At 43.7% G+C, this 15926-nt stretch overlaps 1 pseudogene; it reads right to left on the bottom strand.

Moving 5' to 3' along the window:
• Nucleotides 1-14987: 14987 nt before the first annotated feature.
• LOC123056798 (cytochrome P450 71A1-like) lies at nucleotides 14988-15417 on the bottom strand (annotated as a pseudogene).
• Between the last annotated feature and the right edge of the window lie 509 nt (nucleotides 15418-15926).

The raw sequence follows: 15926 nt of genomic DNA, 5'->3' as shown, positions 1-15926 counted from the left end.
CTCCGCGTATTAGAGTTGGGTGTGGTCAAACTTTACAAACTTTGACCAAATATATATTAAAAAATATCAACATCTACTGTACAGAATATACATTCCATGAAAGTACATTTCATAATGAATCTAACAATATTGATTTGGCATTGTAAATGTTTATATTTTTTCTATAAATTTGGTCAAAGTAGAGATGCTTTGACTTCAGACAAAACTTATATGCAGACTAAAAAGGACCGGAGGGAGTATCTACTATATGATTCACGTTCGACCTTTCGGTCTCCAGTGTTCCGAGGCCATGTCTGTACATGCTAGGCTCGTCAAGTTTAACCCAAGTATTCCGCATGTGCAAAACTGTCTTGCACCCGTTGTATGTGAACATAGAGTCTATCACACCCGATCATCATGTGGTGTCTCAACACGACGAACTGTAGCAACGGTTCATTCTCAGGGAGAACACTTTTACCTTGAAATTTAGTGAAGGGATCATCTTATAATGCTATCATCGTACTAAGCAAAATAAGATGCATAGAAGATAAACATCACATGCAATCAAAATATGTGACATGATATGGCCATCATCATCTCGTGCTTTTGATCTCCATCTTCAAAGCATCATCATGACCTCCATCATCACCGGCTTGACACCTTGATCTCCATCGTTGCGTCATGGTCGTCTCGCCAACTATTGCTTCTACAACTATTGCTAACTCATAGCGATAAAGTAAAGAAATTACACGGCATTTGCATTTCATACAATAAAGAGACAACCATAAGGCTCCTGCCAGTTGCCGATTAGTTACAAAACATGATCATCTCATACAACAACGTATATCACATCATGTCTTGACCATATCACATCACAACATGCCCTGCAAAAACAAGTTAGACGTACTCTACTTTGTTTTTGCAAGTTTTACGTGGCTGCTACGGGCTTCTAGCAAGAACCGTTCTTACCTACGGCAAAAACCACAACAGTGGTTTATCAAGTTTGCTATTTTAACCTTCTTTAAGGACCTGCCATAGTCAAATTCGATTCAACTAAAGTAGGAGAAACATACACCCGCCAATCACCTTTATGCAAAACTAGTTGCATGTCTGTCGATGGAACCGGTCTCGTGTACGTTGACATGTAAGGTCGATCCGGGCCGCTTCATCCCACAATACCGCCGAATCAAAATAAGATGTTGGTGGTAAGCGGTATGACTATCACCGTCCACAACTCTTTGTGTTCTACTCATGCATCTCATCTACGCATAGACCTGGCTCATGATACCACTATTGGCAAACGTTGCATGGAAAACAAACCAAATTCTACGCACACACAAAGATCTATCCAAGGAGATGCATAGCAACGAGGGGGAGAGTGTGTCTACGTACCCTCGTAGACCGTAAGCGGAAGCATTTCACAACGCGGTTGATGTAGTCGAACTTCTTCGCGCTTCAACCGATCAAGTACCAAACGCACGTCACCTCCGTGTTCTGCACACGTTCAACTCAGTGACGTCTGTAGCGACCCGACCCGAATGGATCAAGTGCTCTGTGCTCAGGTGTCATCCCTGGATCAGTAATGCTGACACCACACAGTACATTGAAGGATTTATAGCAGAGTGGCAATCACACACTTATTACATCGTTGTGTCAAAGAGAACTTATTACAATAAATATGGCTTAAGGCCATCTAGTGACGTTAACAGCGGCAGACTTGGAAGGTAAATGGGTCCATCAACTCCAGCGGCATCACTGAGTATAGAACCACGACCTAAAAGCACCTTACTCGTTGTCTGAAAAGTCTGCAACATGAGAAGTTGCAGCCCGAAAACGGGTCAGCACATGGAATATGCTGGCAATGTAACACATAGAGAGTAATGGAATGAAATAGCTATACTACATGCATATATGGCTGGTGGAAAGCTCTATGGTTACAGTTTTGCGTAAAGCCAGTTTTTCCCTACTGCAAAGGAATAAGTTTATTTAACTATCATGGTGGTTGAACATTGAGAATGGTTGACAGCATTCTCAATCCCAATTAAAATAATTAAAACCCAACAACATTTATTAGAAGTAACATGATGAGATTCACAAAGATATTCAAGTACTAGATACTCAAGATGTCCATAACCGGGGACACGGCTAATCATGATTAGTTTGTACACTCTGCAGAGGTTTGCGCACTTTTCCCCACAAGACTCGATCGCCTCCGTTTGGTTTCTCGCACTACAGGGTGTTTGAGAAGACGGATGACCGAGACACAGTCTTTCAGAAGCGCTAGCACCTTACATGTGGGGTAGACCGTACCACCTATAACCCCTACATCTGCTAGTCCACCCCGTAAGAGTTCGCATGACTTAGTCAACTATGCCAGAGCCCATAATGGCTTGTGGCTGCACACGGAAGTTTCTAGCATGAAAGATCTTATGATCCCTTTGAGCCTGGGTGTCGGTCCGAAAAAAAACAGGCAAGTCCTGATAGACATCAGGTGCCTCAATCCACCCAGATGTGTGTTAGGTTGCCACCTTAGATAAACCATTAATTAAATATCTCACATCTGTCATGGATATCACTCACCCAATCCACGTCTACTAGCATAGCATGGCATAAATAGCAAACATAGAAGTAACTCCCAAAGGTTTCATAATAATACAGGTAATAGGTACTACCTCATCTACTTCCCATCCCACAATTTAATTAGATCCTAATCATGCAATGTGTGAGGATTGATCTAATGCAATAAAACTGGGTTGTAGAAAAGGTATGATCAAAGTGTTACTTGCCTTGCTGATGATCCGCGAGACCTAGGGTTTCGAAGTAACAAGCGGCGCAATCCGGGTGACCTATCGCAGACAAACAACAAGCATACAATAAGTACTCATCTAATGCACAGGTAAAACTCGAACGAGAGAACGAACCAGAAAGTTCAAATTAAGAACTCCGGTTGCAAAGAAAGAAAGAACCGAATAGACAACGGAAAAACAAACGGCGGAAGAAAACAACTCGGTTCTAGCAAGTTGAAACTAGGTCAAATTTTACCGGGGCAAAAACTTGTTTAAGTTGATTAGACGGAACGGCTGTTTCGAAACGAAACTCCAGGCGCTTGAATCACCTGATTCCGATAAATGAGCGAGAAGAAAGACTAGAATGAAGATCGGATCTGAGATCGCGATCGGAAAGAACGCGGAATAAATCCGACGAAAAGAAAGAGATGAACGGTTAAACGAACGGGCGTCGTTAACCGGGGAATAATCGGTGATCACGTTCGTTGAGACGAATGGTCCGAACGAAGAACGTAAACCGATCTAGGGTTTTCCGGAGAAAAAGACCGAAATGAAAAACCGATCTAGAAACCGGATCTGTTTAGAAAAGAACCGGAAAGAAAACGAATCGAAAGAGAAGAAAAGAATCGGAACGATTAGAAGAAAACGATCCGAGGAAAAGAGACGCGGGGCAACCTCCGGCGAGGTCTCCGGCGAAGGGCTCCGGCGGCGTGGCGTGGGCGGCGGCGTGGGGCGGCGGCGTGGGCAAGGTGCGGCGGCGCGGCGGCGGCGGTGATGTAAGGCGGCGGCGGCGCGGCGGCGGGTGAGGGGCGCGGGGTGGGGTGCGGTGGAGGGCTTGGGATTTGGGGCTTTGATTTGATGTGTTTAGAGGGGGAGGGGGTGTTGGGGTATTTATATTGGTGAGGGGAGGGGGTTACTTGGGGTAGGGGACAAGAAATAGAGTAGGAATAGGAAAGCAAAAGAAAAAGAAACAAGGAAAGGGGAGGGGCTAACCGGCCAGAGTCCAAGCCGGACTCGGCTAGAGGCGAGGCGGCGGCCTGGCGCACTGGCGCCTGGCGCCTGCGCACGCGCGCAGCTGGGGAGGGCGGCTGGCTGGCTGGGCCTTTGGCCCGGCTGGCCTGTGGGAGTTCCCTTTTTTTTAAATAGTTCCGCGCGCAGAAAAACACAGAAAATAAAATCTAACCGAGCTCCAAAAATTCTAAAGTAAATTTTCTCCGACTCCTAAAAATGAGCCGAACAAAATGAACTTTTCTCCGGGCCTAAAATGCAATTTTCGAAAACGCGCATTTTTCCCTATCCAAATAAAATGCAAACAAAACCGGAAAACAAAATTTGATCTATTTATTGAATCTTCATTTTTCCTCAATTTTGGGAAAGTCATATTATTCCCTCTCTTATATTTTGATATTGGAAAAATAATTGAAGATGAAATAAATAAATCAAATGATCCTCTTTTCAAATTCGAGAAAACTCTCAAATATGAAAATAAAGAAATCTCCAACTCTCTCCGTGGGTCCTTGAGTTGCGTGAAATTTCTAGGATCAACCAAAATGCATGAAAATATGATATGCATGATGATCTAGTGTATAACATTCCAAATTGAAAATTTGGGATGTTACAAACCTACTCCCCTTAAGATGAATCTCGCCCTCGAGATTCGGGTTGGCTAGAAAATATGTGAGGGTGGTCCTTGAGCAAATCTTCTTCTCTTTCCCAGGTGGCTTCATCCTCTGAGTGGTGGTTCCACTGAACTTCGCAAAACTTGATAACCTTGCTGCGAGTAACTCTGCTGGCAAAATCGAGAATCTTGACTGGCTTCTCCTCATATGTTAGGTCATCCTTCAACTGAATCGCTTCAAGCGGCACTGTATCTCTCAGCGGTATCTCTGCCATCTCGGCGTGACATTTCTTCAGTTGAGAAACATGGAATACATCATGAACTCCTGACAGTCCCTCTGGCAATTCCAACTTATAAGCGACTTCTCCCATTCGCTGCAAGATCTTATACGGTCCAACGAAACGCGGTGCTAACTTTCCCTTAACTCCAAAGCGCTTAACTCCTCGAAGTGGGGATACTCGAAGGTAAACTCTGTCTCCGGTTTCGTAAACTGTCTCCTTGCGTTTTGAATCTGCGTAGCTCTTCTGCCTGGACTGGGCTACCTTGAGCCTATCGCAAATCAACTTAACTTTCCGTTCAGACTTCTTAATCAAATCTGGTCCAAAGAATTGACGGTCTCCAACTTTGTCCCATGACAACGGTGTCCTGCACCTCCTTCCGTATAGAGCTTCGAAAGGTGCCATCTTCAAACTGGTTTGGTAACTGTTGTTATAAGAAAACTCCACATACAGCAAGTTATCGTCCCAGCTAGATCCATAATCTAGTGCACAAGCTCTCAGCATATCTTCCAAAATCTGATTGACTCTCTCGATCTGTCCATCTGTCTACGGATGAAAAGCTGTGCTGAACTCTAGTCTGGTTCCTAAAGTTTCATGCAACTGATTCCAAAACTTTGAGGTAAACTGGGTTCCTCTATCTGATACGATACTCCTCGGAACTCCATGCAAACAAATGATCCTAGTCATGTATATCTTTGCCAACTTAGCACTGGTGTAAGTGGTCTTTACTGGAATAAATGTGCTACCTTTGTCAAACGATCAACTACTACCCATATCGAGTCAGAGCCTGCTTTCGTCCTGGGTAGTCCTATGATAAAATCCATGCCTATCTTATCCCACTTCCATTCGGGTATCGGCAATGGTTGTAACAATCCTGCTGGCTTCTGATGCTCTGCCTTTACTCTCCGACATACATCACAAACTGCTACATATGCTGCAATATCCTTCTTCATTCCGGTCCACCAGAATGTTTCCTTCAAATCCAAATACATCTTGGTATTCCCTGGGTGAATCGAATACGGTGAATCATGTGCCTCTTGCAAAATCAATTTCCTGATCTCCGGGTCATTGGGCACATAAACACGGTCTTCAAACCATAGGGTGTCGTGCTCATCCTCACGAAATCCCTTTGCTTTTCCTTCGCTCAATTTCTCTTTTATAGCAGTAATCTCCTTGTCAGATTTCTGAGCTTCTCTGATCTTATCCATCAATGTTGACTGAATCTCCAATGCTGCTACATAGCCTCTCGGAACTATTTCCAAACATAGCTCACGAAGGTTTTCTGCTAACTCCTTTGGTATTTTCCCCGTCACTAGGGTGTTGACATGGCTCTTACGGCTCAATCCGTCAGCTACTACATTGTCTTTTCTGGGGTGGTAATGCAATCTCATATCATAATCCTTGATGAGCTCCAACCATCTCCTTTGTCCGAGGTTCAACTCCTTCTGTGTGAAAATGTACTTCAAACTCTTGTGATCCGTGTACACCTCACAATGATTTCCAATGAGGAAATGTCTCCACGTCTTCAATGCATGCACTACGGCTACTAACTCCAAATCATGCGTAGCATAATTCAATTCATGAGGCTTTAGTTGTCGTGAAGCATACGAAACAACTCTCCCTTCTTGCATAAGCACTGCTCCAAGTCCTCGATGTGAAGCATCGCAATACACCTCATAATCCTTGGTCTGATCTGGCAAAATCAATACTGGTGAGGTAACCAAATGTTTCTTCAACTCCTGGAAACTAGCCTCACACTCCTCAGTCCATTTGAACTTAGTATCCTTCTTCAACAATTCAGTCATAGGCTTTGCAATCTTTGAAAAGTTCTCAATGAATCTCCGGTAGTATCCTGCGAGTCCAAGAAAACTCCGAATCTCTCCAACTATTGTTGGTGCTTCCCATTTGGTTACGGTCTCAACCTTTGTGGGGTCAACTGCTATACCTTCTCCAGATATAACATGTCCGAGGAATCCAACTTCCTTTAACCAAAACTCGCATTTGCTGAATTTGGCATATAACTGATGTTCCCTTAGTTTCTCCAAAACCAAACGCAAATGTTCCTTATGCTCCTCTTCATTCTTTGAATAATCTAGGATGTCATCAATGAAAACTACAACGAACTTATCCAAAAACTCCATAAACACTTTGTTCATCAGGTTCATAAAATAGGCAGGTGCGTTAGTCAATCCAAATGACATAACGGTGTACTCATAGTCTTGGGTATGTCCTACTCTCGAATCTTCAATTGATGGTACCCTGATCGCAAATCGATCTTGGAAAACACTTTAGCTCCTTGCAACTGATCAAACAGATCGTTGATCATTGGCAGTGGGTACTTATTCTTGATGGTTACTTCATTCAATCCCCGATAATCTACAACCATCCTTAATGATCCATCCTTCTTTTCCACTAGAAGTACGGGTGATCCCCAAGGCGAAGAACTTGGGCGAATGTAACCTGTATCCAATAACTCCTTAATCTGATTCTTAATTTCTACCAAATCCTTTGCTGGCATCCGGTACAGTCGCTTCGATATTGGGCCTGTACCTGGCAATAACTCAATCAAAAACTCAATGTCTCTATCCAGTGGCATGCCTGGCAATTCCTCAGGAAATACATCAGGAAAATCCTTTATCACTGGTACTTCCTCTTGCACAACTCCTGATAAGGAATTTACTTGTGTCCTGTTTGGCACATGCCGGGATACATACTTGATCCTTCTCCCTTCTGGTGTGGTAAGCAAAATTGACTTACTAGCACACTCAATATTCCCTTTATACTTTGATAACCAATCCATGCCTAATATCACATCCAATCCTTGAGATTCCAATACTATTAGGTCTGAGGGAAAAACATAGTTACCAATCCTTAATGGTAACCGATCACACCATAAACTTGCTACATACTCTGCTCCTGGCGAGGTTACTAACATGAGTGACCTAAGGGCTTGGGTTGGAGGCATCTGAGGGTTTAGAAGAGATGGGATTTAAGAATAGAGGGAGGTCTAAAGGGAAAACACTACCCATATGCTCATGAGCAAATGCACACAAAATCACTTCATTCAATCAAACAAGGGCTTACAAACGGTCTAACTATCGCAAAAGTGCTCGAACTATTGTGTTTACATGGGGGAATACTACTACTATCTGGTGGTCATCTAAAAATTTGAACCGATGGAAGACTCCATGATATCTGCTCCAGCTTCGTCTTCAAAGTCGGGTTCACTTGGATCCGAATCGGTGTCGTCGATGATTATGTAGTTATCCGGACATGCGACGTACATGTCTTCCTTCCTGGATGCTAACTTCTCCTTGAGTTCTTCAATCTCCTTCTTAAGATCGCCATTGTGTCTTGCTAGAGCTACGATCTCGTCCATGTAGTCCTTGCGTGTAGACTTCAGTTCTCCTTCTAGCTCGATGATCCTTGCCTTTGCATTCTTCAACTCTATCATATCATTGCACATCTGATTCTCATGGCGTCGAATGTGCTGGTTTAACTCCTGGATGAAAGATGCAATGGATCTATCCTTCTTGGTGCTGACTAACTCCCATTGTTCATCTCGGCGTCCGCAAATCTGGTAGATAGTGTCCTTGAGGTCTTCTTGATAAACTTCTCCAATGCGTCCTATGGTGATATGAGCTGCCATGCTCCTTCACAGACTCCAGGTTGGTGCATTGAAAACACTATCTATAGGCTTCGTGATTGGCGCGAATGTTCTTCCCGAAACGCGAGCTTGAATCTTCTAGCGCTCCTCTTCAGGCAGAGTGGCGTTGAAGGTTCCCGTGAAGCTTGGTAATCCAATGTTCAGGTACTTGGTGACTTCTTTCAGGTGAAATACAAATGGTGTGCCTTCATCCGGTTGAGCGTACTTAATCTTCGCGTGCGTCATCCTAAATGGGTAGAAAAGATGAGGAATTAGAAAATGAGAAGAGAATGGTGTTCTATGGCTTTAACTTAGTGGTCGTGTCCTACAGTCAGCGTGTGCTCTGATACCATTCTCTGTAGCGACCCAACCCGAATGGATCAAGTGCTCTGTGCTCAGGTGTCATCCCTGGATCAGTAATGCTGACACCACACAGTACATCGAAGGATTTATAGTAGAGTGGCAATCACACACTTATTACATCGTTGTCTCAAAGAGAACTTATTACAATAAATATGGCTTAAGGCCATCTAGTGACGTTAACAGCGGAAGACTTGGAAGGTAAATGGGTCCATCAACTCCAGCGGCATCACTGAGTATAGAACCACGACCTAAAAGCACCTTACTCGTTGTCTGAAAAGTCTGCAACATGAGAAGTTGCAGCCCGAAAACGGGTCAGCACATGGAATATGCTGGCAATGTAACACATAGAGAGTAATGGAATGAAACAGCTATACTACATGCATATATGGCTGGTGGAAAGCTCTATGGTTACAGTTTTGCGTAAAGCCAGTTTTTCCCTACTGCAAAGGAATAAGTTTATTTAACTATCATGGTGGTTGTGAAACATTGAGAATGGTTGACATCATTCTCAATCCCAATTAAAATAATTAAAACCCAACAACATTAATTAGAAGTAACATGATGAGATTCACAAAGATATTCAAGTACTAGATACTCAAGATGTCCATAACCGGGGACACGGCTAATCATGATTAGTTTGTACACTCTGCAGAGGTTTGCACACTTTTCCCCACAAGACTCGATCGCCTTCGTTTGGTTTCTCGCACTACAGGGTGTTTGAGAAGACGGATGACCGAGACACAGTCTTTCAGAAGCGCTAGCACCTTACATGTGGGGTAGACTGTACCACCTATAACCCCTACATCTGCTAGTCCACCCCGTAAGAGTTCGCACGACTTAGTCAACTATGCCAGAGCCCATAATGGCTTGTGGCTGCACACGGAAGTTTCTAGCATGAAAGATCTTATGATCCCTTTGAGCCTGGGTGGCGGTCCGAAAAAAAACAGGCAAGTCCTGATAGACATCAGGTGCCTCAATCCACCCAGATGTGTGTTAGGTTGCCACCTTAGATAAACCATTAATTAAATATCTCACATCTGTCATGGATATCACTCACCCAATCCACGTCTACTAGCATAGCATGGCATAAATAGCAAACGTAGAAGTAACTCCCAAAGGTTTCATAATAATACAGGTAATAGGTACTACCTCATCTACTTCCCATCCCACAATTTAATTAGATCCTAATCATGCAATGTGTGAGGATTGATCTAATGCAATAAAACTGGGTTGTAGAAAAGGTATGATCAAAGTGTTACTTGCCTTGCTAATGATCCGCGAGACCTAGGGTTTCGAAGTAACAAGCGGCGCAATCCGGGTGATCTATCACAGACAAAGAACAAGCATACAATAAGTACTCATCTAATGCACAGGTAAAACTCGAACGAGAGAACGAACCAGAAAGTTCAAATTAAGAACTCCGGTTGCAAAGAAAGAAAGAACCGAACAGACAACGGAAAAACAAACGGCGAAAGAAAACAACTCGGTTCTAGCAAGTTGAAACTAGGTCAAATTTTACCGTGGCAAAAACTTGTTTAAGTTGATTAGACGGAACGACGGTTTCGAAACAAAACTCCGGGCGCTTGAATCACCTGATTCCGATAAACGAGCGAGAAGAAAGACTAGAACGAAGATCGGATCTGAGATCGCGATCGGAAAGAACGCGGAATAAATCCGACGAAAAGAAAGATGTGAACGGTTAAACGAACGGGCGTCGTTAACCGGGGAATAATCGGTGATCACGTTCGTTGAGACGAACGGTCCGAACGAAGAACGAAAACCGATCTAGGGTTTTTCGGAGAAAAAGACCGAAACGAAAAACCGATCTAGAAACCGGATCGGTTTAGAAAAGAACCGGAAAGAAAACGAATCGGAAGAGAAGAAAAGAATCGGAACAATTAGAAGAAAACGATCCGAGGAAAAGAGACGCGGGGCAACCTCCAGCGAGGGGCTCCGGCGGCGTGGCGTGGGCGGCGGCGTGGGGCGGCGGCGTGGGCAAGGTGCGGCGGCGCGGCGGCGGCGGTGATGTAAGGCGGCGGCGGCGGGTGAGGGGCGCGGGGTGGGGTGCGGTGGAGGGCTTGGGATTTGGGGCTTTGATTTGATGTGTTTAGAGGGGGGGGGTGTTGGGGTATTTATATTGGTGAGGGGAGGGGGTTACTTGGGGTAGGGGACAAGAAATAGAGTAGGAATAGGAAAGCAAAAGAAAAAGAAACAAGGAAAGGGGAGGGGCTAACCGGCTGGCTGGGCCTTTGGCCCGGCTGGCCTGCGGGAGTTCCCTTTTTTTTAAAATAGTTCCGAGCGCAGAAAAACACAGAAAATAAAATCTAACCGAGCTCCAAAAATTCTAAAGTAAATTTTCTCGGACTCCTAAAAATGAGCCGAACAAAATGAACTTTTCTCCGGGCCTAAAATGCAATTTTCGAAAACGCGCATTTTCCCTATCCAAATAAAATGCAAACAAAACCGGAAAACAAAATTTGATCTATTTATTGAATCTTCATTTTTCCTCAATTTTGGGAAAGTCATATTATTCCCTCTCTTATATTTTGATATTGGAAAAATAATTGAAGATGAAATAAATAAATCAAATGATCCTCTTTTCAAATTCGAGAAAACTCTCAAATATGAAAATAACGAAATCTCCAACTCTCTCCGTGGGTCCTTGAGTTGCGTGAAATTTCTAGGATCAACCAAAATGCATGAAAATATGATATGCATGATGATCTAGTGTATAACATTCCAAATTGAAAATTTGGGATGTTACAACGTCCCTCACCTTCTTGATCTAGCAAGACATCGAGGTAGTAGACGAGTTCCGTCAGCACGACGGTGATAACCCACAAGTATAGGGGATCAACTGTAGCCTATTTCGAGAAGTAAGAGTGTTGAACCTAACGAGGAGCTAAAGGTATAACAAATATTCCCTCAAGTTCTATCGACCACCGATACAACTCTACGCACGCTTAATGTTCGCTTTACCTAGAACAAGTATGAAACTAGAAGTACTTTGTAGGTGTAACGGGATAGGTTTGCAAGAATATAAAGAGCACGTAAATAAAAGCTAGGGGCTGTTTTAGGTAAAGAAGCAATAAAGTTAGTATAGCGAGTGTGTAAAAGTGGTGGTAGGAGTTGCGAAATTGTCCCTAAGCAATTGACTACTTTACTAGACCGATAGCAAGTTTTATGTGGGAGAGGCCACTGCTAGCATGTCATCCCTGACTTGGAATTCTATGAACTTATGATTGGAACTATTAGCAAGCATCTGGAACTAATAATGTTCATTAAGGTAAAACCCAACCATAGCATTAAGATATATTGGTCCCCCTTCCATCCCGTATGCATCAATTTCTATGCTAGGTTGAAGTTCTCCCACTCTTGTCCTCCAATACATAGTCATATCAACATACAACTTACCCTATGGTGTGATCCACGCGCGCGCTCATATGATGGGCACCAAAGGACAACAACATAACCACAAGCAAATTAAATCAACCATAGCAATCACCAAGTACCGATAGGACAACAAAAATCTACTCAGACATCATAGGATGGCAACACATCATTGGATAATAATATGAAGCATAAAGCATCATGTTCAAGTAGAGGGTGCAAAGCAATGTTACGATCATGCTGTAGAGGGTTGCGGGAGAGTGGATCACTGTAGATAGATGGGGAAAGGTGATGACGATGTTGGTGAAGATGACAGAGGTGTTGGTGTAGATTGCGGTGACGATGATGGCCCCAATGGTGTTTCGACGCCACCGAAAAGAGGGGGAGAGGGCCCCCTTCTTATTCTTCTTCCTTGACCTTCTCCCTAGATGGGAGAAGGGTTTTCCCTCTGGTCCATGGCCTCCATGGAGGCAGAGGGGCGAGAGCCCCTCCGAGATTGGATCTGTCTCTCTGTCTCTCTCTGTTTCTGCATTCCTGATTCTGGCCTTTCACCGTTTCTTATATTCCCGGAGATCCATAACTCCGATTGGGCTGAAATTTTAACATGATTTCTATCCGAATATTGGCTTTATTGCGGCGAAAGAAGGGAACCTATCGCCTTACGGGGTGGACACGAGGGCCCAGGGCGCACCTGATCTCCTGGGGCGCGCCCCCTGCCTCGTGGCCCCCTCGCGCATCGTCTCGCGTTGATTCTTCTTCCCAAAAATCACATATATTCCAAAAAAAATCTCCGACAGTTTTTATCCCGTTTGGACTCCGTTTGATATGGATTTTCTGTGAAACAAAAAAACAAGCAACAAACAGGAACTGGCACCGGGCACTGGATCAATATGTTAGTCCCAAAAATAGTATAAAAAGTTGCCAGAAGTATATGAAAGTTGTATAATATTGGCATGGAACAATCAAAAATTATAGATACGATGGAGACGTATCAGCATCCCCAAGCTTAATTCCTGCTCGTCCTTGAGTAGGTAAATGATAAAAAACATAATTTTTGATGTGGAATGCTACCTAGCATAATCTTGATCATGTAATCTAATCATGGCATGAATATTAAGACACGTGTGATTCAAAGCAATAGTCTATCATTTGACATTAAGACAATAATACTTCAAGCATACTAATAAAGCAATCATGTCTTTTCAAAATAACATGGCAAAGAAAGTTATCCCTACAAAATCATATGGTCTGGCTATGCTCCATCTTCACCACACAAAATATTCAAATCATGCACAACCTCGATGACAAGCCAAGCAATTGTTTCATACTTTTGATGTTCTCAAACCTTTTCAACTTTCACACAATACATGAGCGTGAGCCATGGATATATCACTATAGGTGGAATAGAATATGATGATGGAGGTTGTGTGAAGAAGACAAAAAGAGAGAAAGTTTCACATCAACGTGGCTAATCAACAGGCTATGGAGATGCCCATCAATTGATGTCAATGCGAGGAGTAGGGATTGCCATGCAATAGATGCACTAAGAGCTATAAGTGTATGAAAGCTCAAACTGGAAACTAAGTGGGTGTGCATCCAACTTGCTTGCTCATGAAGACCTCGGGCATTTGAGGAAGCCCATCATTGGAATATACAAGCCAAGTTCTATGATGAAAATTCCCACTAGTATATGAAAGTGATAACTCAAGAGACTCTCTATATGAAGAACATGGTGCTACTCTAAAGCACAAGTGTGGTAAAAGGATAGTAACATTGCCCCTTCTCTCTCATTTTTTTGTTTTTTTGTTTTTTTGGGTGGGCTTCTTTGGCCTCTCTTTTTTATTTGGCCTTCTTTGGCCTCTTTTATTTTGATAGCCTCACATGGGACAATGTTTTAATAATGATGATCATCACACTTTTATTTACTTACAACTCAATATTACAACTCGATACTAGAACAAAGATATGACTCTATATGGATGCCTTCGGCAATGTACCGGCATGTGCAATGATCTAGCGTAGCAATGACATCAAAAAAACGGACAAGCCATGAAAACATCATGCTAGCTATCTTACAATCATGCAAAGCAATATGACAATGATGCTCAAGTCATGTATATGAAGATGATGGAAGTTGCATGGCAATATATCTCAAAATGGCTATGAAAATGCCATGATAGGTAGGTATGGTGGCTATTTTGAGGAAGATATAGGGAGGCTTATGTGTGATAGAGCGTATCATATCACGGGGTTTGGATGCACCGGCGAAGTTTGCACCGACTCTCAAGGTGAGAAAGGGCAATGCACGATACTGAAGAGGCTAGCAATGATGAAGGATGAGAGTGCGCATAATCCATGGACTCAACATTAGTCATAAAGAACTCACATACTTATTGAAAAAATCTATTCGTCATCGAAACAAAGTACGCATGCTCCTAGGGGGATAGATTGGTAGGAAAAGACCATCGCTCGTCCCCGACTGCCACTCATAAGGAAGTCAATCAATAAATACCTCATGCTCTAACTTCGTTACATAACGGTTCACCATACGTGCATGCTACGGGAATCACAAACTTCAACACAAGTATTTCTACAATCCACAACTACCCACTAGCATGACTCTAATATCACCATCTTTATATCGCAAAACTATTGCAGGGAATCAAACATATCTCTACTCCTAATGTCTCAGTCCGTACGTCGTTTCGTTCGCTCGTACCCTCCCCCTCCCATCGAACAAGAGGCCACCCCTCGATCCCATTCCACTTCACCGATTTTTAATTTTTTATTAACCGAGACAATCCCAAAATAAACCCCACAAAGGCCAAACACTATTAATCGATGGCATCCTTTCCAAACAATATTATCCTTCCAAATAATACTTTCCATACACATCAAGAATCAAATATTAAATGATGGCATTTTTTTCAAACAATATTATCCTTTCCAAATAATACTTTCCATACACAACATGAATCAAATGGCCCGAGCACGATTCGCCCGTTCACGTCCTTGGAGAAGCCACTTAGGAGATCGCTCGACCGCACCATGGCACTGCCTTCATGTGCCTGCTCCTCCACCTTCTGGACAAGCTCGACCACCTCCTCGCACACGCCGCGGTAGGCGCGCACCCTGGCGGGGCTCAGCAGGTGGGGCACGACGATCTTGCACACACGTACCGCGCCAGTAGGTGCCGTGGGAAGCGAAGGCGATGTCTGTGCAGCCGTAGAGGAGCCGCCGCGGGATGGCGAGCGCGGGCCGGTTGGCGAAGGCGTGGTCCTGTAGCTGCAGCACCTCACGCGCCACGTTTGTGGACGAGACGACCAGGGTGGGCAAGGGGTTGAGGCGGAGCAGCATGATGGGCCTGTGCACCGCGGCGAGCGCGTGCAGGGCATTGTGCGGGAGCACACCGGGCTGGTGGAAGGTGCCGACGATCGGGAGACCCCACGGGGACGGTGGGAGGTGGTGCACGGGAGGTTTTCTGGTTCGTGTTATGCTACGCACTAGCAGCAGTAGAATGCATGAGATGGCTAGGAGGACTAGCGTGGGCATGGTGAGTTCCGGGCAACCATTCATGGTATTTGTATTTTGGCCTGGTTATACATGCATCTAAGTTTTGAGGGTTTATACAAACCATAGATGATCTAACGTGTTGTGGTATTTTTTTGAGGAGTGTTGTGATTTCTAAATAATGCACTTTTGGGAGTTCTACATTCTGATATGCATATTAACTGTCAGTCATGTGAGGCTGCCCAACAGAAAGATGTGTGTTGCTTCTCATGCTCCTATTTGTCTACATTTTTTGGGTCTTCTTGATAGATATATGTTTCAAATAAAATGTTAGGGTCACAATAGCAAACGAGTTC

The sequence above is a fragment of the Triticum aestivum genome, chromosome 3A (genome assembly GCF_018294505.1).
Source record: "Triticum aestivum cultivar Chinese Spring chromosome 3A, IWGSC CS RefSeq v2.1, whole genome shotgun sequence".
NCBI classification, from domain to species: Eukaryota; Viridiplantae; Streptophyta; class Magnoliopsida; order Poales; family Poaceae; genus Triticum; species Triticum aestivum.
The sequence above is the reverse complement of the archived record's forward strand: the minus strand, read 5'-3'. Positions and strand labels throughout refer to the sequence as shown.